The following is a 25,243-nucleotide window of genomic DNA, read 5'->3' as shown; positions in this document are numbered from 1 at the left end:
CACTCCTCCCCGGCCAGGCCCGTCACTGTCCTGGGCCCCCGCCTGTCCGGCTCCTCCCCGCCCGGCCTGTCACCGTCCTCTGCCCCTGCCTGACATGGTCCTTCCCGCCCGCCCGGCCTCTCACCGTCCTCGGCCCCTGCCTGACCGGCTCCTCCGTCGCCTGGGCCTTCCAAGGGCTTGGTGTGGACGCTGCTTCCAGGAAGCCCTCCAGGAACCCGGCAGCAGGGTGGCCGCAGCAGTCTCCAGCAGCCGTCCCTAAGTCGCTTGAGTGCGGGGGACGTGCCCCCGCTGTGCCGCGGGGGCCCAGCCTGGTGTCTTCCCTGAGGCCCTGGGGCTGCCGGCTGGGCTGCCGCTCCCCACAAGGGGAGAGCCGCGGAGGTGGGGACCGCCTCCTGATGGGGACGTACACGCAGCTCTCCACGTCGGATTCCGGGGCTCTCTGTCCTGCCCGAAGGCCCAGCTGGCCTGCGGGTCCTTAGAGTGGCAAAAACATCCGAAAACTGAGATTGAGGGTCCGGTGGGTGTCTGCACTTTTGTGCTGGGCACCCCAGGGAGGCCCGGGGGCTGGCTGGACAACGTGGTCTGCTGGGCGGGGGGGTTGGAGGAGCAACTGATGCCCTTTGCACTTTGGGTAGCAAGAGTCTGAGGTGTCTCTGAGCCCTGTGCCCTGTGGGGGGGGCGGGGGGAGGAGGAGGAGGAGGTGGGAAGGGCCGGGGCCTGCAGTCCTGTTCCCGGGGTGGCACGGCAAGTGGCTTCTTCCACAGGCTGCTTGGCCTGGGCTCCCTGCACCTGGGCCTTTGGAGGACCGGCCCTGTGCTTGCCAACACTTCCTGCAGGGACCCAGAGCTGGGAGGTGGCATCTCTCAGCCCTGGTTCGGGCAGAGCCCCAGCGGGCCATGCCCACAACCTCTCTCAGCACCGGTCCCCCAGAAGGCTCCTTTGGGACCAGGATTCTCTTGCGGTGACTCTTTAAGGTCTGGCCCCTGGATGGAGGGGCACCAGGAGTAGAGGAGCAGGAAGGGGAAGGGGGTGGCCATGCGAGGGGACACTTTGAGGCCAAGTCCCAGCTTCAGCCTGATCCTCCTGGGAACCCCGCTCTGAGACAAGGAGCCGGGCTTCGCATTCCCACAGCAGCCAGTCGTGGGCTGAGGACACCTGGGGCGTTGGGAACTCCCTGGCTTCTCCTTGGTTTAACGTCTAGAGCTGCTTGTGAATCGCGCCGCCACACACACCCGAGCTCAGGTGTCTTCCGCACAGACTGCGGGCCTCGCTCTTCTGAATGCCGCTAGCTCGCCACCCACCCACGGGTGAACCTGGTCAGGGTGCTTTCTCTCAGGGGCAGACTCTTTTCCGGGCGGGCTACCGGTGTCTCTGTTTGCTCGTTTCTTGCTTCCATTTCGGGAAAGTCTTCCTTGCTGGGTGTGGAAATCTCCTATGCCTTCCCTCGCCTATTCTGTCAGCTTTCAAATTCTCTTTCAGTTGCCACCCTCACAGATGGATTAGGAAACTCTTTCCGGTGCACTCATTAGTGAAATGACCTCCAGGAAGCTGGAATCCAATATCTAATGGCCGATTTTTAGCGAGTCCACACGCCAGGGTGGTCGGGGTCCAATGCAGCCCCGGCCAGGCCCAGGCCCCTTGGACTGGGCCACAGGAGGACACGGAGGAGGGTCCCGGCCCCCACGAAGCGGTGCCGGCAGTTCTCCACGGGCTTGGGCGTTTTCCAGAGGTAGGAGATGGAGGGGACTGATTTCTTCAGCGCCCCCCAAACCACGCCACCCCACCCCACCCATGGGACACATCCCCAGAGAGAGACGCCCCATACACTGGCTGTGCCCCAGCCCTGGCCCCGGGGAATAGGCGGCAGCCCACCCACAGGGCGAGGGGGGGGGCGCAGCTGAAAGGGGTTGTGGGGGAGGGCGGCCCCTGGCTGGGGTCAAAGGGCGAGCGTCCCGCGCGTGCGCAGTCAGCGGCAGGCAGCGACGCGCTGGGGGTGGGCAGCGGGTAGGTGAAGGAGGCCGGGCGAGGAGACGAGGGGGGCTGGGAGGGCTCCACCTTGGCGAGTCCAGCCGTGGAGGCGCATCTTGTGTGAGTGTGAGTGAGTGTGAGTGTGTGTGTGTGTGTATAGAGAGACAGCCCCCCGCCCCGCCCCGCCCCGCCCCGCCCATCACCCCCGTCCCTGGGAGCCCGCGGGACCCGGCCGGCGAACTCAACCGGCCCGGCCCGGCGCGGGGCCTGGGGCGGGAGGCGGCGGCGGCGGGGAAGCCCAGAGAGGCTCGGCTTCTCGAGCGGGGCAGGGGCGCCCTCCGCCGCCGTCTAGGGCCACACCACCCTGAACGCCCCCGATCTCGTCTGGTCTCGGAAGCTAAGCAGGGTCGGGCCTGGTTAGTACTTGGATGGGAGACCGCCTGGGAATACCGGGTGCCACAGGCTGCTGCTTTTTTTTTTTTTTTTTTTTTTTTTTTTGCCTCTTGTTCTGTCCCCTTTCTGGGAGCGTGGCGGCGGCCCGGGGTGGGGGTCACCCCCACCCTCAGCGCCCGCCCGCGGTGCCTGGCGCCCCAGCCCGCACCGTGGGGCCTCCTCTTGTCCCAAGCCGCGACACCGCCGCCACGCGGCAGCATGCGTGGCATCTGGACTGTCAGGTCTCAGACCAAAGGTCTGCTCTGTGGGAACCGACACGCTGGAGGAAACCTTGAGAGTCTGAGAGGGGAGGGAGTTCCAGAAGAAGGCCAGGATGTCATTTTGAGGGAGTATGTGACCAGAACTCGTCCCGTTGCTTTTGGGGTTCTATGGGCTACACGCAGGAATCTTTGGTGGTGGCACCTGATGTTGGGGGATCCGGAGTCACACCCAGACCTGCTCCACAGGCCTCCTTTTACTTTTCTCTTCGGATTCATTATTTTTAAAAAGTGTCTCTTACCTCTATGATTGCATTTTCTTTTCTCTCTCTCTTCAAGCAGATGATGGGAGTACAAGTATTCAGGTGACATGTGTTGCCCGTGCCCCCCTCCCCCCTGTGTTCTTTTTTTTTTTTTTTTTTTTGAGACAGAGTCTCGTTTTGCTGCCCAGGCTAGAGTGAGTGCCATGGCGTCAGCCTAGCTCACAGCAACCTCAATCTCCGGGCTCAAGCAATCCTGCTGCCTCAGCCTCCCGAGTAGTTGGGACTACAGGCATGCACCACCACGCCCGGCTGTGTTTTTCTATATATATTAGTTGGCCAATTAATTTCTTTCTATTTTTAGTAGAGACGGGGTCTCGCTCTTGCTCAGGCTGGTTTCGAACTCCTGACCTGGAGCAATCCGCCCGCCTCGGCCTCCCAGAGAGCTAGGATTACAGGCGTGAGCCACCGCGCCCGGCCCCCCCTGTGTTCTTATTCATATACCTCTCATGTTGTTCCAGCGTATTGTGGGGGTACCAATGTTAAGGTCGGGTGCCTTGCCCTCTCCAAGCCTCCCCCCTCGGGTCAGAGCTTCAAGTGCGCCCATCCCCCAGTCGGTGCGCACCCACCCCATGCCTAATGGATGTGTATGCCCCTCCCCTCCCCCCACCCGCCCGACACCCACCCGATGAAGGTGATTCCTCTCTGTCCACTTAGGCGTCCATCCGTTCGTACCAATTTGCTGGTGAGCGCGCTCACGTGGTGCTCGTGTGTCCATTCTTGGGATACCTGGCTTACTGGAACGGGTCCCAGCTCTGGCCAGGAGAACACGAGAGGCGCCCTCTCACCGCTGCTCCTCACAGCCGAATGGCACTCCGTGGTGTCCACGCGCCACATTTTATTCATGCACTCCTGGATGGATGGGCACTCGGGTCGCTTCCACGTCTTTGCGATTGTGAATTGTGCCCTAACTGTAACCCTAACCCTTACCCAGCCCGTCTCCTCTGCCCCTGCCTGACGCACTCCTCCCCGGCCAGGCCCGTCACTGTCCTGGGCCCCCGCCTGTCCGGCTCCTCCCCGCCCGGCCTGTCACCGTCCTCTGCCCCTGCCTGACATGGTCCTTCCCGCCCGCCCGGCCTCTCACCGTCCTCGGCCCCTGCCTGACCGGCTCCTCCGTCGCCTGGGCCTTCCAAGGGCTTGGTGTGGACGCTGCTTCCAGGAAGCCCTCCAGGAACCCGGCAGCAGGGTGGCCGCAGCAGTCTCCAGCAGCCGTCCCTAAGTCGCTTGAGTGCGGGGGACGTGCCCCCGCTGTGCCGCGGGGGCCCAGCCTGGTGTCTTCCCTGAGGCCCTGGGGCTGCCGGCTGGGCTGCCGCTCCCCACAAGGGGAGAGCCGCGGAGGTGGGGACCGCCTCCTGATGGGGACGTACACGCAGCTCTCCACGTCGGATTCCGGGGCTCTCTGTCCTGCCCGAAGGCCCAGCTGGCCTGCGGGTCCTTAGAGTGGCAAAAACATCCGAAAACTGAGATTGAGGGTCCGGTGGGTGTCTGCACTTTTGTGCTGGGCACCCCAGGGAGGCCCGGGGGCTGGCTGGACAACGTGGTCTGCTGGGCGGGGGGGTTGGAGGAGCAACTGATGCCCTTTGCACTTTGGGTAGCAAGAGTCTGAGGTGTCTCTGAGCCCTGTGCCCTGTGGGGGGGGCGGGGGGAGGAGGAGGAGGAGGTGGGAAGGGCCGGGGCCTGCAGTCCTGTTCCCGGGGTGGCACGGCAAGTGGCTTCTTCCACAGGCTGCTTGGCCTGGGCTCCCTGCACCTGGGCCTTTGGAGGACCGGCCCTGTGCTTGCCAACACTTCCTGCAGGGACCCAGAGCTGGGAGGTGGCATCTCTCAGCCCTGGTTCGGGCAGAGCCCCAGCGGGCCATGCCCACAACCTCTCTCAGCACCGGTCCCCCAGAAGGCTCCTTTGGGACCAGGATTCTCTTGCGGTGACTCTTTAAGGTCTGGCCCCTGGATGGAGGGGCACCAGGAGTAGAGGAGCAGGAAGGGGAAGGGGGTGGCCATGCGAGGGGACACTTTGAGGCCAAGTCCCAGCTTCAGCCTGATCCTCCTGGGAACCCCGCTCTGAGACAAGGAGCCGGGCTTCGCATTCCCACAGCAGCCAGTCGTGGGCTGAGGACACCTGGGGCGTTGGGAACTCCCTGGCTTCTCCTTGGTTTAACGTCTAGAGCTGCTTGTGAATCGCGCCGCCACACACACCCGAGCTCAGGTGTCTTCCGCACAGACTGCGGGCCTCGCTCTTCTGAATGCCGCTAGCTCGCCACCCACCCACCCATGGGTGAACCTGGTCAGGGTACTTTCTCTCGGGGGCAGACTCTTTTCCGGGCGGGCTACCGGTGTCTCTGTTTGCTCGTTTCTTGCTTCCATTTCGGGAAAGTCTTCCTTGCTGGGTGTGGAAATCTCCTATGCCTTCCCTCGCCTATTCTGTCAGCTTTCAAATTCTCTTTCAGTTGCCACCCTCACAGATGGATTAGGAAACTCTTTCCGGTGCACTCATTAGTGAAATGACCTCCAGGAAGCTGGAATCCAATATCTAATGGCCGATTTTTAGCGAGTCCACACGCCAGGGTGGTCGGGGTCCAATGCAGCCCCGGCCAGGCCCAGGCCCCTTGGACTGGGCCACAGGAGGACACGGAGGAGGGTCCCGGCCCCCACGAAGCGGTGCCGGCAGTTCTCCACGGGCTTGGGCGTTTTCCAGAGGTAGGAGATGGAGGGGACTGATTTCTTCAGCGCCCCCCAAACCACGCCACCCCACCCCACCCATGGGACACATCCCCAGAGAGAGACGCCCCATACACTGGCTGTGCCCCAGCCCTGGCCCCGGGGAATAGGCGGCAGCCCACCCACAGGGCGAGGGGGGGGGTGCAGCTGAAAGGGGTTGTGGGGGAGGGCGGCCCCTGGCTGGGGTCAAAGGGCGAGCGTCCCGCACGTGCGCAGTCAGCGGCAGGCAGCGACGCGCTGGGGGTGGGCAGCGGGTAGGTGAAGGAGGCCGGGCGAGGAGACGAGGGGGGGTGGGAGGGCTCCACCTTGGCGAGTCCAGCCGTGGAGGCGCATCTTGTGTGAGTGTGAGTGAGTGTGAGTGTGTGTGTGTGTGTATAGAGAGACAGCCCCCCGCCCCGCCCCGCCCCGCCCCGCCCATCACCCCCGTCCCTGGGAGCCCGCGGGACCCGGCCGGCGAACTCAACCGGCCCGGCCCGGCGCGGGGCCTGGGGCGGGAGGCGGCGGCGGCGGGGAAGCCCAGAGAGGCTCGGCTTCTCGAGCGGGGCAGGGGCGCCCTCCGCCGCCGTCTAGGGCCACACCACCCTGAACGCCCCCGATCTCGTCTGGTCTCGGAAGCTAAGCAGGGTCGGGCCTGGTTAGTACTTGGATGGGAGACCGCCTGGGAATACCGGGTGCCACAGGCTGCTGCTTTTTTTTTTTTTTTTTTTTTTTTTTTTTTGCCTCTTGTTCTGTCCCCTTTCTGGGAGCGTGGCGGCGGCCCGCGGTGGGGGTCACCCCCACCCTCAGCGCCCGCCCGCGGTGCCTGGCGCCCCAGCCCGCACCGTGGGGCCTCCTCTTGTCCCAAGCCGCGACACCGCCGCCACGCGGCAGCATGCGTGGCATCTGGACTGTCAGGTCTCAGACCAAAGGTCTGCTCTGTGGGAACCGACACGCTGGAGGAAACCTTGAGAGTCTGAGAGGGGAGGGAGTTCCAGAAGAAGGCCAGGATGTCATTTTGAGGGAGTATGTGACCAGAACTCGTCCCGTTGCTTTTGGGGTTCTATGGGCTACACGCAGGAATCTTTGGTGGTGGCACCTGATGTTGGGGGATCCGGAGTCACACCCAGACCTGCTCCACAGGCCTCCTTTTACTTTTCTCTTCGGATTCATTATTTTTAAAAAGTGTCTCTTACCTCTATGATTGCATTTTCTTTTCTCTCTCTCTTCAAGCAGATGATGGGAGTACAAGTATTCAGGTGACATGTGTTGCCCGTGCCCCCCTCCCCCCTGTGTTCTTTTTTTTTTTTTTTTTTTTGAGACAGAGTCTCGTTTTGCTGCCCAGGCTAGAGTGAGTGCCATGGCGTCAGCCTAGCTCACAGCAACCTCAATCTCCGGGCTCAAGCAATCCTGCTGCCTCAGCCTCCCGAGTAGTTGGGACTACAGGCATGCACCACCACGCCCGGCTGTGTTTTTCTATATATATTAGTTGGCCAATTAATTTCTTTCTATTTTTAGTAGAGACGGGGTCTCGCTCTTGCTCAGGCTGGTTTCGAACTCCTGACCTGGAGCAATCCGCCCGCCTCGGCCTCCCAGAGAGCTAGGATTACAGGCGTGAGCCACCGCGCCCGGCCCCCCCTGTGTTCTTATTCATATACCTCTCATGTTGTTCCAGCGTATTGTGGGGGTACCAATGTTAAGGTCGGGTGCCTTGCCCTCTCCAAGCCTCCCCCCTCGGGTCAGAGCTTCAAGTGCGCCCATCCCCCAGTCGGTGCGCACCCACCCCATGCCTAATGGATGTGTATGCCCCTCCCCTCCCCCCACCCGCCCGACACCCACCCGATGAAGGTGATTCCTCTCTGTCCACTTAGGCGTCCATCCGTTCGTACCAATTTGCTGGTGAGCGCGCTCACGTGGTGCTCGTGTGTCCATTCTTGGGATACCTGGCTTACTGGAACGGGTCCCAGCTCTGGCCAGGAGAACACGAGAGGCGCCCTCTCACCGCTGCTCCTCACAGCCGAATGGCACTCCGTGGTGTCCACGCGCCACATTTTATTCATGCACTCCTGGATGGATGGGCACTCGGGTCGCTTCCACGTCTTTGCGATTGTGAATTGTGCCCTAACTGTAACCCTAACCCTTACCCAGCCCGTCTCCTCTGCCCCTGCCTGACGCACTCCTCCCCGGCCAGGCCCGTCACTGTCCTGGGCCCCCGCCTGTCCGGCTCCTCCCCGCCCGGCCTGTCACCGTCCTCTGCCCCTGCCTGACATGGTCCTTCCCGCCCGCCCGGCCTCTCACCGTCCTCGGCCCCTGCCTGACCGGCTCCTCCGTCGCCTGGGCCTTCCAAGGGCTTGGTGTGGACGCTGCTTCCAGGAAGCCCTCCAGGAACCCGGCAGCAGGGTGGCCGCAGCAGTCTCCAGCAGCCGTCCCTAAGTCGCTTGAGTGCGGGGGACGTGCCCCCGCTGTGCCGCGGGGGCCCAGCCTGGTGTCTTCCCTGAGGCCCTGGGGCTGCCGGCTGGGCTGCCGCTCCCCACAAGGGGAGAGCCGCGGAGGTGGGGACCGCCTCCTGATGGGGACGTACACGCAGCTCTCCACGTCGGATTCCGGGGCTCTCTGTCCTGCCCGAAGGCCCAGCTGGCCTGCGGGTCCTTAGAGTGGCAAAAACATCCGAAAACTGAGATTGAGGGTCCGGTGGGTGTCTGCACTTTTGTGCTGGGCACCCCAGGGAGGCCCGGGGGCTGGCTGGACAACGTGGTCTGCTGGGCGGGGGGGTTGGAGGAGCAACTGATGCCCTTTGCACTTTGGGTAGCAAGAGTCTGAGGTGTCTCTGAGCCCTGTGCCCTGTGGGGGGGGCGGGGGGAGGAGGAGGAGGAGGTGGGAAGGGCCGGGGCCTGCAGTCCTGTTCCCGGGGTGGCACGGCAAGTGGCTTCTTCCACAGGCTGCTTGGCCTGGGCTCCCTGCACCTGGGCCTTTGGAGGACCGGCCCTGTGCTTGCCAACACTTCCTGCAGGGACCCAGAGCTGGGAGGTGGCATCTCTCAGCCCTGGTTCGGGCAGAGCCCCAGCGGGCCATGCCCACAACCTCTCTCAGCACCGGTCCCCCAGAAGGCTCCTTTGGGACCAGGATTCTCTTGCGGTGACTCTTTAAGGTCTGGCCCCTGGATGGAGGGGCACCAGGAGTAGAGGAGCAGGAAGGGGAAGGGGGTGGCCATGCGAGGGGACACTTTGAGGCCAAGTCCCAGCTTCAGCCTGATCCTCCTGGGAACCCCGCTCTGAGACAAGGAGCCGGGCTTCGCATTCCCACAGCAGCCAGTCGTGGGCTGAGGACACCTGGGGCGTTGGGAACTCCCTGGCTTCTCCTTGGTTTAACGTCTAGAGCTGCTTGTGAATCGCGCCGCCACACACACCCGAGCTCAGGTGTCTTCCGCACAGACTGCGGGCCTCGCTCTTCTGAATGCCGCTAGCTCGCCACCCACCCACGGGTGAACCTGGTCAGGGTGCTTTCTCTCAGGGGCAGACTCTTTTCCGGGCGGGCTACCGGTGTCTCTGTTTGCTCGTTTCTTGCTTCCATTTCGGGAAAGTCTTCCTTGCTGGGTGTGGAAATCTCCTATGCCTTCCCTCGCCTATTCTGTCAGCTTTCAAATTCTCTTTCAGTTGCCACCCTCACAGATGGATTAGGAAACTCTTTCCGGTGCACTCATTAGTGAAATGACCTCCAGGAAGCTGGAATCCAATATCTAATGGCCGATTTTTAGCGAGTCCACACGCCAGGGTGGTCGGGGTCCAATGCAGCCCCGGCCAGGCCCAGGCCCCTTGGACTGGGCCACAGGAGGACACGGAGGAGGGTCCCGGCCCCCACGAAGCGGTGCCGGCAGTTCTCCACGGGCTTGGGCGTTTTCCAGAGGTAGGAGATGGAGGGGACTGATTTCTTCAGCGCCCCCCAAACCACGCCACCCCACCCCACCCATGGGACACATCCCCAGAGAGAGACGCCCCATACACTGGCTGTGCCCCAGCCCTGGCCCCGGGGAATAGGCGGCAGCCCACCCACAGGGCGAGGGGGGGGGCGCAGCTGAAAGGGGTTGTGGGGGAGGGCGGCCCCTGGCTGGGGTCAAAGGGCGAGCGTCCCGCGCGTGCGCAGTCAGCGGCAGGCAGCGACGCGCTGGGGGTGGGCAGCGGGTAGGTGAAGGAGGCCGGGCGAGGAGACGAGGGGGGCTGGGAGGGCTCCACCTTGGCGAGTCCAGCCGTGGAGGCGCATCTTGTGTGAGTGTGAGTGAGTGTGAGTGTGTGTGTGTGTGTATAGAGAGACAGCCCCCCGCCCCGCCCCGCCCCGCCCCGCCCATCACCCCCGTCCCTGGGAGCCCGCGGGACCCGGCCGGCGAACTCAACCGGCCCGGCCCGGCGCGGGGCCTGGGGCGGGAGGCGGCGGCGGCGGGGAAGCCCAGAGAGGCTCGGCTTCTCGAGCGGGGCAGGGGCGCCCTCCGCCGCCGTCTAGGGCCACACCACCCTGAACGCCCCCGATCTCGTCTGGTCTCGGAAGCTAAGCAGGGTCGGGCCTGGTTAGTACTTGGATGGGAGACCGCCTGGGAATACCGGGTGCCACAGGCTGCTGCTTTTTTTTTTTTTTTTTTTTTTTTTTTTGCCTCTTGTTCTGTCCCCTTTCTGGGAGCGTGGCGGCGGCCCGGGGTGGGGGTCACCCCCACCCTCAGCGCCCGCCCGCGGTGCCTGGCGCCCCAGCCCGCACCGTGGGGCCTCCTCTTGTCCCAAGCCGCGACACCGCCGCCACGCGGCAGCATGCGTGGCATCTGGACTGTCAGGTCTCAGACCAAAGGTCTGCTCTGTGGGAACCGACACGCTGGAGGAAACCTTGAGAGTCTGAGAGGGGAGGGAGTTCCAGAAGAAGGCCAGGATGTCATTTTGAGGGAGTATGTGACCAGAACTCGTCCCGTTGCTTTTGGGGTTCTATGGGCTACACGCAGGAATCTTTGGTGGTGGCACCTGATGTTGGGGGATCCGGAGTCACACCCAGACCTGCTCCACAGGCCTCCTTTTACTTTTCTCTTCGGATTCATTATTTTTAAAAAGTGTCTCTTACCTCTATGATTGCATTTTCTTTTCTCTCTCTCTTCAAGCAGATGATGGGAGTACAAGTATTCAGGTGACATGTGTTGCCCGTGCCCCCCTCCCCCCTGTGTTCTTTTTTTTTTTTTTTTTTTTGAGACAGAGTCTCGTTTTGCTGCCCAGGCTAGAGTGAGTGCCATGGCGTCAGCCTAGCTCACAGCAACCTCAATCTCCGGGCTCAAGCAATCCTGCTGCCTCAGCCTCCCGAGTAGTTGGGACTACAGGCATGCACCACCACGCCCGGCTGTGTTTTTCTATATATATTAGTTGGCCAATTAATTTCTTTCTATTTTTAGTAGAGACGGGGTCTCGCTCTTGCTCAGGCTGGTTTCGAACTCCTGACCTGGAGCAATCCGCCCGCCTCGGCCTCCCAGAGAGCTAGGATTACAGGCGTGAGCCACCGCGCCCGGCCCCCCCTGTGTTCTTATTCATATACCTCTCATGTTGTTCCAGCGTATTGTGGGGGTACCAATGTTAAGGTCGGGTGCCTTGCCCTCTCCAAGCCTCCCCCCTCGGGTCAGAGCTTCAAGTGCGCCCATCCCCCAGTCGGTGCGCACCCACCCCATGCCTAATGGATGTGTATGCCCCTCCCCTCCCCCCACCCGCCCGACACCCACCCGATGAAGGTGATTCCTCTCTGTCCACTTAGGCGTCCATCCGTTCGTACCAATTTGCTGGTGAGCGCGCTCACGTGGTGCTCGTGTGTCCATTCTTGGGATACCTGGCTTACTGGAACGGGTCCCAGCTCTGGCCAGGAGAACACGAGAGGCGCCCTCTCACCGCTGCTCCTCACAGCCGAATGGCACTCCGTGGTGTCCACGCGCCACATTTTATTCATGCACTCCTGGATGGATGGGCACTCGGGTCGCTTCCACGTCTTTGCGATTGTGAATTGTGCCCTAACTGTAACCCTAACCCTTACCCAGCCCGTCTCCTCTGCCCCTGCCTGACGCACTCCTCCCCGGCCAGGCCCGTCACTGTCCTGGGCCCCCGCCTGTCCGGCTCCTCCCCGCCCGGCCTGTCACCGTCCTCTGCCCCTGCCTGACATGGTCCTTCCCGCCCGCCCGGCCTCTCACCGTCCTCGGCCCCTGCCTGACCGGCTCCTCCGTCGCCTGGGCCTTCCAAGGGCTTGGTGTGGACGCTGCTTCCAGGAAGCCCTCCAGGAACCCGGCAGCAGGGTGGCCGCAGCAGTCTCCAGCAGCCGTCCCTAAGTCGCTTGAGTGCGGGGGACGTGCCCCCGCTGTGCCGCGGGGGCCCAGCCTGGTGTCTTCCCTGAGGCCCTGGGGCTGCCGGCTGGGCTGCCGCTCCCCACAAGGGGAGAGCCGCGGAGGTGGGGACCGCCTCCTGATGGGGACGTACACGCAGCTCTCCACGTCGGATTCCGGGGCTCTCTGTCCTGCCCGAAGGCCCAGCTGGCCTGCGGGTCCTTAGAGTGGCAAAAACATCCGAAAACTGAGATTGAGGGTCCGGTGGGTGTCTGCACTTTTGTGCTGGGCACCCCAGGGAGGCCCGGGGGCTGGCTGGACAACGTGGTCTGCTGGGCGGGGGGGTTGGAGGAGCAACTGATGCCCTTTGCACTTTGGGTAGCAAGAGTCTGAGGTGTCTCTGAGCCCTGTGCCCTGTGGGGGGGGCGGGGGGAGGAGGAGGAGGAGGTGGGAAGGGCCGGGGCCTGCAGTCCTGTTCCCGGGGTGGCACGGCAAGTGGCTTCTTCCACAGGCTGCTTGGCCTGGGCTCCCTGCACCTGGGCCTTTGGAGGACCGGCCCTGTGCTTGCCAACACTTCCTGCAGGGACCCAGAGCTGGGAGGTGGCATCTCTCAGCCCTGGTTCGGGCAGAGCCCCAGCGGGCCATGCCCACAACCTCTCTCAGCACCGGTCCCCCAGAAGGCTCCTTTGGGACCAGGATTCTCTTGCGGTGACTCTTTAAGGTCTGGCCCCTGGATGGAGGGGCACCAGGAGTAGAGGAGCAGGAAGGGGAAGGGGGTGGCCATGCGAGGGGACACTTTGAGGCCAAGTCCCAGCTTCAGCCTGATCCTCCTGGGAACCCCGCTCTGAGACAAGGAGCCGGGCTTCGCATTCCCACAGCAGCCAGTCGTGGGCTGAGGACACCTGGGGCGTTGGGAACTCCCTGGCTTCTCCTTGGTTTAACGTCTAGAGCTGCTTGTGAATCGCGCCGCCACACACACCCGAGCTCAGGTGTCTTCCGCACAGACTGCGGGCCTCGCTCTTCTGAATGCCGCTAGCTCGCCACCCACCCACGGGTGAACCTGGTCAGGGTGCTTTCTCTCAGGGGCAGACTCTTTTCCGGGCGGGCTACCGGTGTCTCTGTTTGCTCGTTTCTTGCTTCCATTTCGGGAAAGTCTTCCTTGCTGGGTGTGGAAATCTCCTATGCCTTCCCTCGCCTATTCTGTCAGCTTTCAAATTCTCTTTCAGTTGCCACCCTCACAGATGGATTAGGAAACTCTTTCCGGTGCACTCATTAGTGAAATGACCTCCAGGAAGCTGGAATCCAATATCTAATGGCCGATTTTTAGCGAGTCCACACGCCAGGGTGGTCGGGGTCCAATGCAGCCCCGGCCAGGCCCAGGCCCCTTGGACTGGGCCACAGGAGGACACGGAGGAGGGTCCCGGCCCCCACGAAGCGGTGCCGGCAGTTCTCCACGGGCTTGGGCGTTTTCCAGAGGTAGGAGATGGAGGGGACTGATTTCTTCAGCGCCCCCCAAACCACGCCACCCCACCCCACCCATGGGACACATCCCCAGAGAGAGACGCCCCATACACTGGCTGTGCCCCAGCCCTGGCCCCGGGGAATAGGCGGCAGCCCACCCACAGGGCGAGGGGGGGGCGCAGCTGAAAGGGGTTGTGGGGGAGGGCGGCCCCTGGCTGGGGTCAAAGGGCGAGCGTCCCGCGCGTGCGCAGTCAGCGGCAGGCAGCGACGCGCTGGGGGTGGGCAGCGGGTAGGTGAAGGAGGCCGGGCGAGGAGACGAGGGGGGCTGGGAGGGCTCCACCTTGGCGAGTCCAGCCGTGGAGGCGCATCTTGTGTGAGTGTGAGTGAGTGTGAGTGTGTGTGTGTGTGTATAGAGAGACAGCCCCCCGCCCCGCCCCGCCCCGCCCCGCCCATCACCCCCGTCCCTGGGAGCCCGCGGGACCCGGCCGGCGAACTCAACCGGCCCGGCCCGGCGCGGGGCCTGGGGCGGGAGGCGGCGGCGGCGGGGAAGCCCAGAGAGGCTCGGCTTCTCGAGCGGGGCAGGGGCGCCCTCCGCCGCCGTCTAGGGCCACACCACCCTGAACGCCCCCGATCTCGTCTGGTCTCGGAAGCTAAGCAGGGTCGGGCCTGGTTAGTACTTGGATGGGAGACCGCCTGGGAATACCGGGTGCCACAGGCTGCTGCTTTTTTTTTTTTTTTTTTTTTTTTTTTTGCCTCTTGTTCTGTCCCCTTTCTGGGAGCGTGGCGGCGGCCCGGGGTGGGGGTCACCCCCACCCTCAGCGCCCGCCCGCGGTGCCTGGCGCCCCAGCCCGCACCGTGGGGCCTCCTCTTGTCCCAAGCCGCGACACCGCCGCCACGCGGCAGCATGCGTGGCATCTGGACTGTCAGGTCTCAGACCAAAGGTCTGCTCTGTGGGAACCGACACGCTGGAGGAAACCTTGAGAGTCTGAGAGGGGAGGGAGTTCCAGAAGAAGGCCAGGATGTCATTTTGAGGGAGTATGTGACCAGAACTCGTCCCGTTGCTTTTGGGGTTCTATGGGCTACACGCAGGAATCTTTGGTGGTGGCACCTGATGTTGGGGGATCCGGAGTCACACCCAGACCTGCTCCACAGGCCTCCTTTTACTTTTCTCTTCGGATTCATTATTTTTAAAAAGTGTCTCTTACCTCTATGATTGCATTTTCTTTTCTCTCTCTCTTCAAGCAGATGATGGGAGTACAAGTATTCAGGTGACATGTGTTGCCCGTGCCCCCCTCCCCCCTGTGTTCTTTTTTTTTTTTTTTTTTTGAGACAGAGTCTCGTTTTGCTGCCCAGGCTAGAGTGAGTGCCATGGCGTCAGCCTAGCTCACAGCAACCTCAATCTCCGGGCTCAAGCAATCCTGCTGCCTCAGCCTCCCGAGTAGTTGGGACTACAGGCATGCACCACCACGCCCGGCTGTGTTTTTCTATATATATTAGTTGGCCAATTAATTTCTTTCTATTTTTAGTAGAGACGGGGTCTCGCTCTTGCTCAGGCTGGTTTCGAACTCCTGACCTGGAGCAATCCGCCCGCCTCGGCCTCCCAGAGAGCTAGGATTACAGGCGTGAGCCACCGCGCCCGGCCCCCCCTGTGTTCTTATTCATATACCTCTCATGTTGTTCCAGCGTATTGTGGGGGTACCAATGTTAAGGTCGGGTGCCTTGCCCTCTCCAAGCCTCCCCCCTCGGGTCAGAGCTTCAAGTGCGCCCATCCCCCAGTCGGTGCGCACCCACCCCATGCCTAATGGATGTGTATGCCCCTCCCCTCCCCCCACCCGCCCGACACCCACCCGATGAAGGTGATTCCTCTCTGTCCACTTAGGCGTCCATCCGTTCGTACCAATTTGCTGGTGAGCGCGCTCACGTGGTGCTCGTGTGTCCATTCTTGGGATACCTGGCTTACTGGAACGGGTCCCAGCTCTGGCCAGGAGAACACGAGAGGCGCCCTCTCACCGCTGCTCCTCACAGCCGAATGGCACTCCGTGGTGTCCACGCGCCACATTTTATTCATGCACTCCTGGATGGATGGGCACTCGGGTCGCTTCCACGTCTTTGCGATTGTGAATTGTGCCCTAACTGTAACCCTAACCCTTACCCAGCCCGTCTCCTCTGCCCCTGCCTGACGCACTCCTCCCCGGCCAGGCCCGTCACTGTCCTGGGCCCCCGCCTGTCCGGCTCCTCCCCGCCCGGCCTGTCACCGTCCTCTGCCCCTGCCTGACATGGTCCTTCCCGCCCGCCCGGCCTCTCACCGTCCTCGGCCCCTGCCTGACCGGCTCCTCCGTCGCCTGGGCCTTCCAAGGGCTTGGTGTGGACGCTGCTTCCAGGAAGCCCTCCAGGAACCCGGCAGCAGGGTGGCCGCAGCAGTCTCCAGCAGCCGTCCCTAAGTCGCTTGAGTGCGGGGGACGTGCCCCCGCTGTGCCGCGGGGGCCCAGCCTGGTGTCTTCCCTGAGGCCCTGGGGCTGCCGGCTGGGCTGCCGCTCCCCACAAGGGGAGAGCCGCGGAGGTGGGGACCGCCTCCTGATGGGGACGTACACGCAGCTCTCCACGTCGGATTCCGGGGCTCTCTGTCCTGCCGGAAGGCCCAGCTGGCCTGCGGGTCCTTAGAGTGGCAAAAACATCCGAAAACTGAGATTGAGGGTCCGGTGGGTGTCTGCACTTTTGAGCTGGGCACCCCAGGGAGGCCCGGGGGCTGGCTGGACAACGTGGTCTGCTGGGCGGGGGGGTTGGAGGAGCAACTGATGCCCTTTGCACTTTGGGTAGCAAGAGTCTGAGGTGTCTCTGAGCCCTGTGCCCTGTGGGGGGGGGCGGGGGGAGGAGGAGGAGGAGGAGGAGGAGGTGGGAAGGGCCGGGGCCTGCAGTCCTGTTCCCGGGGTGGCACGGCAAGTGGCTTCTTCCACAGGCTGCTTGGCCTGGGCTCCCTGCACCTGGGCCTTTGGAGGACCGGCCCTGTGCTTGCCAACACTTCCTGCAGGGACCCAGAGCTGGGAGGTGGCATCTCTCAGCCCTGGGTCGGGCAGAGCCCCAGCGGGCCATGCCCACAACCTCTCTCAGCACCGGTCCCCCAGAAGGCTCCTTTGGGACCAGGATTCTCTTGCGGTGACTCTTTAAGGTCTGGCCCCTGGATGGAGGGGCACCAGGAGTAGAGGAGCAGGAAGGGGAAGGGGGTGGCCATGCGAGGGGACACTTTGAGGCCAAGTCCCAGCTTCAGCCTGATCCTCCTGGGAACCCCGCTCTGAGACAAGGAGCCGGGCTTCGCATTCCCACAGCAGCCAGTCGTGGGCTGAGGACACCTGGGGCGTAGGGAACTCCCTGGCTTCTCCTTGGTTTAACGTCTAGAGCTGCTTGTGAATCGCGCCGCCACACACACCCGAGCGCAGGTGTCTTCCGCACAGACTGCGGGCCTCGCTCTTCTGAATGCCGCTAGCTCGCCACCCACCCACGGGTGAACCTGGTCAGGGTGCTTTCTCTCAGGGGCAGACTCTTTTCCGGGCGGGCTACCGGTGTCTCTGTTTGCTCGTTTCTTGCTTCCATTTCGGGAAAGTCTTCCTTGCTGGGTGTGGAAATCTCCTATGCCTTCCCTCGCCTATTCTGTCAGCTTTCAAATTCTCTTTCAGTTGCCACCCTCACAGATGGATTAGGAAACTCTTTCCGGTGCACTCATTAGTGAAATGACCTCCAGGAAGCTGGAATCCAATATCTAATGGCCGATTTTTAGCGAGTCCACACGCCACGGTGGTCGGGGTCCAATGCAGCCCCGGCCAGGCCCAGGCCCCTTGGACTGGGCCACAGGAGGACACGGAGGAGGGTCCCGGCCCCCACGAAGCGGTGCCGGCAGTTCTCCACGGGCTTGGGCGTTTTCCAGAGGTAGGAGATGGAGGGGACTGATTTCTTCAGCGCCCCCCAAACCACGCCACCCCACCCCACCCATGGGACACATCCCCAGAGAGAGACGCCCCATACACTGGCTGTGCCCCAGCCCTGGCCCCGGGGAATAGGCGGCAGCCCACCCACAGGGCGAGGGGGGGGGCGCAGCTGAAAGGGGTTGTGGGGGAGGGCGGCCCCTGGCTGGGGTCAAAGGGCGAGCGTCCCGCGCGTGCGCAGTCAGCGGCAGGCAGCGACGCGCTGGGGGTGGGCAGCGGGTAGGTGAAGGAGGCCGGGCGAGGAGACGAGGGGGGCTGGGAGGGCTCCACCTTGGCGAGTCCAGCCGTGGAGGTGCATCTTGTGTGAGTGTGAGTGAGTGTGAGTGTGTGTGTGTGTGTAGAGAGACAGCCCCCCGCCCCGCCCCGCCCATCACCCCCGTCCCTGGGAGCCCGCGGGACCCGGCCAGCGAACTCAACCGGCCCGGCCCGGCGCGGGGCCTGGGGCGGGAGGCGGCGGCGGGGAAGCCCAGAGAGGCTCGGCTTCTCGAGCGGGGCAGGGGCGCCCTCCGCCGCCGTCTAGGGCCACACCACCCTGAACGCCCCCGATCTCGTCTGGTCTCGGAAGCTAAGCAGGGTCGGGCCTGGTTAGTACTTGGATGGGAGACCGCCTGGGAATACCGGGTGCCACAGGCTGCTGCTTTTTTTTTTTTTTTTTTTTTTTTTTTTGCCTCTTGTTCTGTCCCCTTTCTGGGAGCGTGGCGGCGGCCCGGGGTGGGGGTCACCCCCACCCTCAGCGCCCGCCCGCGGTGCCTGGCGCCCCAGCCCGCACCGTGGGGCCTCCTCTTGTCCCAAGCCGCGACACCGCCGCCACGCGGCAGCATGCGTGGCATCTGGACTGTCAGGTCTCAGACCAAAGGTCTGCTCTGTGGGAACCGACACGCTGGAGGAAACCTTGAGAGTCTGAGAGGGGAGGGAGTTCCAGAAGAAGGCCAGGATGTCATTTTGAGGGAGTATGTGACCAGAACTCGTCCCGTTGCTTTTGGGGTTCTATGGGCTACACGCAGGAATCTTTGGTGGTGGCACCTGATGTTGGGGGATCCGGAGTCACACCCAGACCTGCTCCACAGGCCTCCTTTTACTTTTCTCTTCGGATTCATTATTTTTAAAAAGTGTCTCTTACCTCTATGATTGCATTTTCTTTTCTCTCTCTCTTCAAGCAGATGATGGGAGTACAAGTATTCAGGTGACATGTGTTGCCCGTGCCCCCCTCCCCCCTGTGTTCTTTTTTTTTTTTTTTTTTTTGAGACAGAGTCTCGTTTTGCTGCCCAGGCTAGAGTGAGTGCCATGGCGTCAGCCTAGCTCACAGCAACCTCAATCTCCGGGCTCAAGCAATCCTGCTGCCTCAGCCTCCCGAGTAGTTGGGACTACAGGCATGCACCACCACGCCCGGCTGTGTTTTTCTATATATATTAGTTGGCCAATTAATTTCTTTCTATTTTTAGTAGAGACGGGGTCTCGCTCTTGCTCAGGCTGGTTTCGAACTCCTGACCTGGAGCAATCCGCCCGCCTCGGCCTCCCAGAGAGCTAGGATTACAGGCGTGAGCCACCGCGCCCGGCCCCCCCTGTGTTCTTATTCATATACCTCTCATGTTGTTCCAGCGTATTGTGGGGGTACCAATGTTAAGGTCGGGTGCCTTGCCCTCTCCAAGCCTCCCCCCTCGGGTCAGAGCTTCAAGTGCGCCCATCCCCCAGTCGGTGCGCACCCACCCCATGCCTAATGGATGTGTATGCCCCTCCCCTCCCCCCACCCGCCCGACACCCACCCGATGAAGGTGATTCCTCTCTGTCCACTTAGGCGTCCATCCGTTCGTACCAATTTGCTGGTGAGCGCGCTCACGTGGTGCTCGTGTGTCCATTCTTGGGATACCTGGCTTACTGGAACGGGTCCCAGCTCTGGCCAGGAGAACACGAGAGGCGCCCTCTCACCGCTGCTCCTCACAGCCGAATGGCACTCCGTGGTGTCCACGCGCCACATTTTATTCATGCACTCCTGGATGGATGGGCACTCGGGTCGCTTCCACGTCTTTGCGATTGTGAATTGTGCCCTAACTGTAACCCTAACCCTTACCCAGCCCGTCTCCTCTGCCCCTGCCTGACGCACTCCTCCCCGGCCAGGCCCGTCACTGTCCTGGGCCCCCGCCTGTCCGGCTCCTCCCCGCCCGGCCTGTCACCGTCCTCTGCCCCTGCCTGACATGGTCCTTCCCGCCCGCCCGGCCTCTCACCGTCCTCGGCCCCTGCCTGACCGGCTCCTCCGTCGCCTGGGCCTTCCAAGGGCTTGGTGTGGACGCTGCTTCCAGGAAGCCCTCCAGGAACCCGGCAGCAGGGTGGCCGCAGCAGTCTCCAGCAGCCGTCCCTAAGTCGCTTGAGTGCGGGGGACGTGCCCCCGCTGTGCCGCGGGGGCCCAGCCTGGTGTCTTCCCTGAGTCCCTGGGGCTGCCGGCTGGGCTGCCGCTCCCCACAAGGGGAGAGCCGCGGAGGTGGGGACCGCCTCCTGATGGGGACGTACACGCAGCTCTCCACGTCGGATTCCGGGGCTCTCTGTCCTGCCCGAAGGCCCAGCTGGCCTGCGGGTCCTTAGAGTGGCAAAAACATCCGAAAACTGAGATTGAGGGTCCGGTGGGTGTCTGCACTTTTGTGCTGGGCACCCCAGGGAGGCCCGGGGGCTGGCTGGACAACGTGGTCTGCTGGGCGGGGGGGTTGGAGGAGCAACTGATGCCCTTTGCACTTTGGGTAGCAAGAGTCTGAGGTGTCTCTGAGCCCTGTGCCCTGTGGGGGGGGCGGGGGGAGGAGGAGGAGGAGGTGGGAAGGGCCGGGGCCTGCAGTCCTGTTCCCGGGGTGGCACGGCAAGTGGCTTCTTCCACAGGCTGCTTGGCCTGGGCTCCCTGCACCTGGGCCTTTGGAGGACCGGCCCTGTGCTTGCCAACACTTCCTGCAGGGACCCAGAGCTGGGAGGTGGCATCTCTCAGCCCTGGTTCGGGCAGAGCCCCAGCGGGCCATGCCCACAACCTCTCTCAGCACCGGTCCCCCAGAAGGCTCCTTTGGGACCAGGATTCTCTTGCGGTGACTCTTTAAGGTCTGGCCCCTGGATGGAGGGGCACCAGGAGTAGAGGAGCAGGAAGGGGAAGGGGGTGGCCATGCGAGGGGACACTTTGAGGCCAAGTCCCAGCTTCAGCCTGATCCTCCTGGGAACCCCGCTCTGAGACAAGGAGCCGGGCTTCGCATTCCCACAGCAGCCAGTCGTGGGCTGAGGACACCTGGGGCGTTGGGAACTCCCTGGCTTCTCCTTGGTTTAACGTCTAGAGCTGCTTGTGAATCGCGCCGCCACACACACCCGAGCTCAGGTGTCTTCCGCACAGACTGCGGGCCTCGCTCTTCTGAATGCCGCTAGCTCGCCACCCACCCACGGGTGAACCTGGTCAGGGTGCTTTCTCTCAGGGGCAGACTCTTTTCCGGGCGGGCTACCGGTGTCTCTGTTTGCTCGTTTCTTGCTTCCATTTCGGGAAAGTCTTCCTTGCTGGGTGTGGAAATCTCCTATGCCTTCCCTCGCCTATTCTGTCAGCTTTCAAATTCTCTTTCAGTTGCCACCCTCACAGATGGATTAGGAAACTCTTTCCGGTGCACTCATTAGTGAAATGACCTCCAGGAAGCTGGAATCCAATATCTAATGGCCGATTTTTAGCGAGTCCACACGCCAGGGTGGTCGGGGTCCAATGCAGCCCCGGCCAGGCCCAGGCCCCTTGGACTGGGCCACAGGAGGACACGGAGGAGGGTCCCGGCCCCCACGAAGCGGTGCCGGCAGTTCTCCACGGGCTTGGGCGTTTTCCAGAGGTAGGAGATGGAGGGGACTGATTTCTTCAGCGCCCCCCAAACCACGCCACCCCACCCCACCCATGGGACACATCCCCAGAGAGAGACGCCCCATACACTGGCTGTGCCCCAGCCCTGGCCCCGGGGAATAGGCGGCAGCCCACCCACAGGGCGAGGGGGGGGCGCAGCTGAAAGGGGTTGTGGGGGAGGGCGGCCCCTGGCTGGGGTCAAAGGGCGAGCGCCCCGCGCGTGCGCAGTCAGCGGCAGGCAGCGACGCGCTGGGGGTGGGCAGCGGGTAGGTGAAGGAGGCCGGGCGAGGAGACGAGGGGGGCTGGGAGGGCTCCACCTTGGCGAGTCCAGCCGTGGAGGCGCATCTTGTGTGAGTGTGAGTGAGTGTGAGTGTGTGTGTGTGTGTATAGAGAGACAGCCCCCCGCCCCGCCCCGCCCCGCCCCGCCCATCACCCCCGTCCCTGGGAGCCCGCGGGACCCGGCCGGCGAACTCAACCGGCCCGGCCCGGCGCGGGGCCTGGGGCGGGAGGCGGCGGCGGCGGGGAAGCCCAGAGAGGCTCGGCTTCTCGAGCGGGGCAGGGGCGCCCTCCGCCGCCGTCTAGGGCCACACCACCCTGAACGCCCCCGATCTCGTCTGGTCTCGGAAGCTAAGCAGGGTCGGGCCTGGTTAGTACTTGGATGGGAGACCGCCTGGGAATACCGGGTGCCACAGGCTGCTGCTTTTTTTTTTTTTTTTTTTTTTTTTTTTGCCTCTTGTTCTGTCCCCTTTCTGGGAGCGTGGCGGCGGCCCGGGGTGGGGGTCACCCCCACCCTCAGCGCCCGCCCGCGGTGCCTGGCGCCCCAGCCCGCACCGTGGGGCCTCCTCTTGTCCCAAGCCGCGACACCGCCGCCACGCGGCAGCATGCGTGGCATCTGGACTGTCAGGTCTCAGACCAAAGGTCTGCTCTGTGGGAACCGACACGCTGGAGGAAACCTTGAGAGTCTGAGAGGGGAGGGAGTTCCAGAAGAAGGCCAGGATGTCATTTTGAGGGAGTATGTGACCAGAACTCGTCCCGTTGCTTTTGGGGTTCTATGGGCTACACGCAGGAATCTTTGGTGGTGGCACCTGATGTTGGGGGATCCGGAGTCACACCCAGACCTGCTCCACAGGCCTCCTTTTACTTTTCTCTTCGGATTCATTATTTTTAAAAAGTGTCTCTTACCTCTATGATTGCATTTTCTTTTCTCTCTCTCTTCAAGCAGATGATGGGAGTACAAGTATTCAGGTGACATGTGTTGCCCGTGCCCCCCTCCCCCCTGTGTTCTTTTTTTTTTTTTTTTTTTGAGACAGAGTCTCGTTTTGCTGCCCAGGCTAGAGTGAGTGCCATGGCGTCAGCCTAGCTCACAGCAACCTCAATCTCCGGGCTCAAGCAATCCTGCTGCCTCAGCCTCCCGAGTAGTTGGGACTACAGGCATGCACCACCACGCCCGGCTGTGTTTTTCTATATATATTAGTTGGCCAATTAATTTCTTTCTATTTTTAGTAGAGACGGGGTCTCGCTCTTGCTCAGGCTGGTTTCGAACTCCTGACCTGGAGCAATCCGCCCGCCTCGGCCTCCCAGAGAGCTAGGATTACAGGCGTGAGCCACCGCGCCCGGCCCCCCCTGTGTTCTTATTCATATACCTCTCATGTTGTTCCAGCGTATTGTGGGGGTACCAATGTTAAGGTCGGGTGCCTTGCCCTCTCCAAGCCTCCCCCCTCGGGTCAGAGCTTCAAGTGCGCCCATCCCCCAGTCGGTGCGCACCCACCCCATGCCTAATGGATGTGTATGCCCCTCCCCTCCCCCCACCCGCCCGACACCCACCCGATGAAGGTGATTCCTCTCTGTCCACTTAGGCGTCCATCCGTTCGTACCAATTTGCTGGTGAGCGCGCTCACGTGGTGCTCGTGTGTCCATTCTTGGGATACCTGGCTTACTGGAACGGGTCCCAGCTCTGGCCAGGAGAACACGAGAGGCGCCCTCTCACCGCTGCTCCTCACAGCCGAATGGCACTCCGTGGTGTCCACGCGCCACATTTTATTCATGCACTCCTGGATGGATGGGCACTCGGGTCGCTTCCACGTCTTTGCGATTGTGAATTGTGCCCTAACTGTAACCCTAACCCTTACCCAGCCCGTCTCCTCTGCCCCTGCCTGACGCACTCCTCCCCGGCCAGGCCCGTCACTGTCCTGGGCCCCCGCCTGTCCGGCTCCTCCCCGCCCGGCCTGTCACCGTCCTCTGCCCCTGCCTGACATGGTCCTTCCCGCCCGCCCGGCCTCTCACCGTCCTCGGCCCCTGCCTGACCGGCTCCTCCGTCGCCTGGGCCTTCCAAGGGCTTGGTGTGGACGCTGCTTCCAGGAAGCCCTCCAGGAACCCGGCAGCAGGGTGGCCGCAGCAGTCTCCAGCAGCCGTCCCTAAGTCGCTTGAGTGCGGGGGACGTGCCCCCGCTGTGCCGCGGGGGCCCAGCCTGGTGTCTTCCCTGAGTCCCTGGGGCTGCCGGCTGGGCTGCCGCTCCCCACAAGGGGAGAGCCGCGGAGGTGGGGACCGCCTCCTGATGGGGACGTACACGCAGCTCTCCACGTCGGATTCCGGGGCTCTCTGTCCTGCCCGAAGGCCCAGCTGGCCTGCGGGTCCTTAGAGTGGCAAAAACATCCGAAAACTGAGATTGAGGGTCCGGTGGGTGTCTGCACTTTTGTGCTGGGCACCCCAGGGAGGCCCGGGGGCTGGCTGGACAACGTGGTCTGCTGGGCGGGGGGGTTGGAGGAGCAACTGATGCCCTTTGCACTTTGGGTAGCAAGAGTCTGAGGTGTCTCTGAGCCCTGTGCCCTGTGGGGGGGGCGGGGGGAGGAGGAGGAGGAGGTGGGAAGGGCCGGGGCCTGCAGTCCTGTTCCCGGGGTGGCACGGCAAGTGGCTTCTTCCACAGGCTGCTTGGCCTGGGCTCCCTGCACCTGGGCCTTTGGAGGACCGGCCCTGTGCTTGCCAACACTTCCTGCAGGGACCCAGAGCTGGGAGGTGGCATCTCTCAGCCCTGGTTCGGGCAGAGCCCCAGCGGGCCATGCCCACAACCTCTCTCAGCACCGGTCCCCCAGAAGGCTCCTTTGGGACCAGGATTCTCTTGCGGTGACTCTTTAAGGTCTGGCCCCTGGATGGAGGGGCACCAGGAGTAGAGGAGCAGGAAGGGGAAGGGGGTGGCCATGCGAGGGGACACTTTGAGGCCAAGTCCCAGCTTCAGCCTGATCCTCCTGGGAACCCCGCTCTGAGACAAGGAGCCGGGCTTCGCATTCCCACAGCAGCCAGTCGTGGGCTGAGGACACCTGGGGCGTTGGGAACTCCCTGGCTTCTCCTTGGTTTAACGTCTAGAGCTGCTTGTGAATCGCGCCGCCACACACACCCGAGCTCAGGTGTCTTCCGCACAGACTGCGGGCCTCGCTCTTCTGAATGCCGCTAGCTCGCCACCCACCCACGGGTGAACCTGGTCAGGGTGCTTTCTCTCAGGGGCAGACTCTTTTCCGGGCGGGCTACCGGTGTCTCTGTTTGCTCGTTTCTTGCTTCCATTTCGGGAAAGTCTTCCTTGCTGGGTGTGGAAATCTCCTATGCCTTCCCTCGCCTATTCTGTCAGCTTTCAAATTCTCTTTCAGTTGCCACCCTCACAGATGGATTAGGAAACTCTTTCCGGTGCACTCATTAGTGAAATGACCTCCAGGAAGCTGGAATCCAATATCTAATGGCCGATTTTTAGCGAGTCCACACGCCAGGGTGGTCGGGGTCCAATGCAGCCCCGGCCAGGCCCAGGCCCCTTGGACTGGGCCACAGGAGGACACGGAGGAGGGTCCCGGCCCCCACGAAGCGGTGCCGGCAGTTCTCCACGGGCTTGGGCGTTTTCCAGAGGTAGGAGATGGAGGGGACTGATTTCTTCAGCGCCCCCCAAACCACGCCACCCCACCCCACCCATGGGACACATCCCCAGAGAGAGACGCCCCATACACTGGCTGTGCCCCAGCCCTGGCCCCGGGGAAT

General features: G+C 62.9%; 6 non-coding genes across 6 annotated transcripts; all 6 read left to right on the top strand.

Annotated features, from left to right (window-relative positions):
- Positions 1-2,314: 2,314 nt before the first annotated feature.
- Positions 2,315-2,433, top strand: LOC142865358 (5S ribosomal RNA). Its single transcript, XR_012915661.1, has one exon. It is a non-coding gene; the product is annotated as a 5S ribosomal RNA (ribosomal RNA).
- Positions 2,434-6,216: 3,783 nt separating this feature from the next.
- On the top strand, positions 6,217-6,335 carry LOC142865357 (5S ribosomal RNA). Its single transcript, XR_012915660.1, has one exon. It is a non-coding gene; the product is annotated as a 5S ribosomal RNA (ribosomal RNA).
- A 3,781-nt stretch (positions 6,336-10,116) lies between these two features.
- LOC142865356 (5S ribosomal RNA) lies at positions 10,117-10,235 on the top strand. Its single transcript, XR_012915659.1, has one exon. It is a non-coding gene; the product is annotated as a 5S ribosomal RNA (ribosomal RNA).
- Positions 10,236-14,013: 3,778 nt separating this feature from the next.
- Positions 14,014-14,132, top strand: LOC142865355 (5S ribosomal RNA). The gene has a single exon (XR_012915658.1). It is a non-coding gene; the product is annotated as a 5S ribosomal RNA (ribosomal RNA).
- A 3,773-nt stretch (positions 14,133-17,905) lies between these two features.
- On the top strand, positions 17,906-18,024 carry LOC142865354 (5S ribosomal RNA). Its single transcript, XR_012915657.1, has one exon. It is a non-coding gene; the product is annotated as a 5S ribosomal RNA (ribosomal RNA).
- A 3,778-nt stretch (positions 18,025-21,802) lies between these two features.
- Positions 21,803-21,921, top strand: LOC142865352 (5S ribosomal RNA). Its single transcript, XR_012915655.1, has one exon. It is a non-coding gene; the product is annotated as a 5S ribosomal RNA (ribosomal RNA).
- The last annotated feature ends 3,322 nt before the right edge of the window (positions 21,922-25,243 follow it).

The sequence above is a fragment of the Microcebus murinus genome, chromosome 28 (genome assembly GCF_040939455.1).
Source record: "Microcebus murinus isolate Inina chromosome 28, M.murinus_Inina_mat1.0, whole genome shotgun sequence".
In the NCBI taxonomy this organism is placed as follows: domain Eukaryota; kingdom Metazoa; phylum Chordata; class Mammalia; order Primates; family Cheirogaleidae; genus Microcebus; species Microcebus murinus.
Note: the sequence above shows the minus strand (reverse complement) of the source record. Positions and strands in the feature narration are given on the sequence as shown.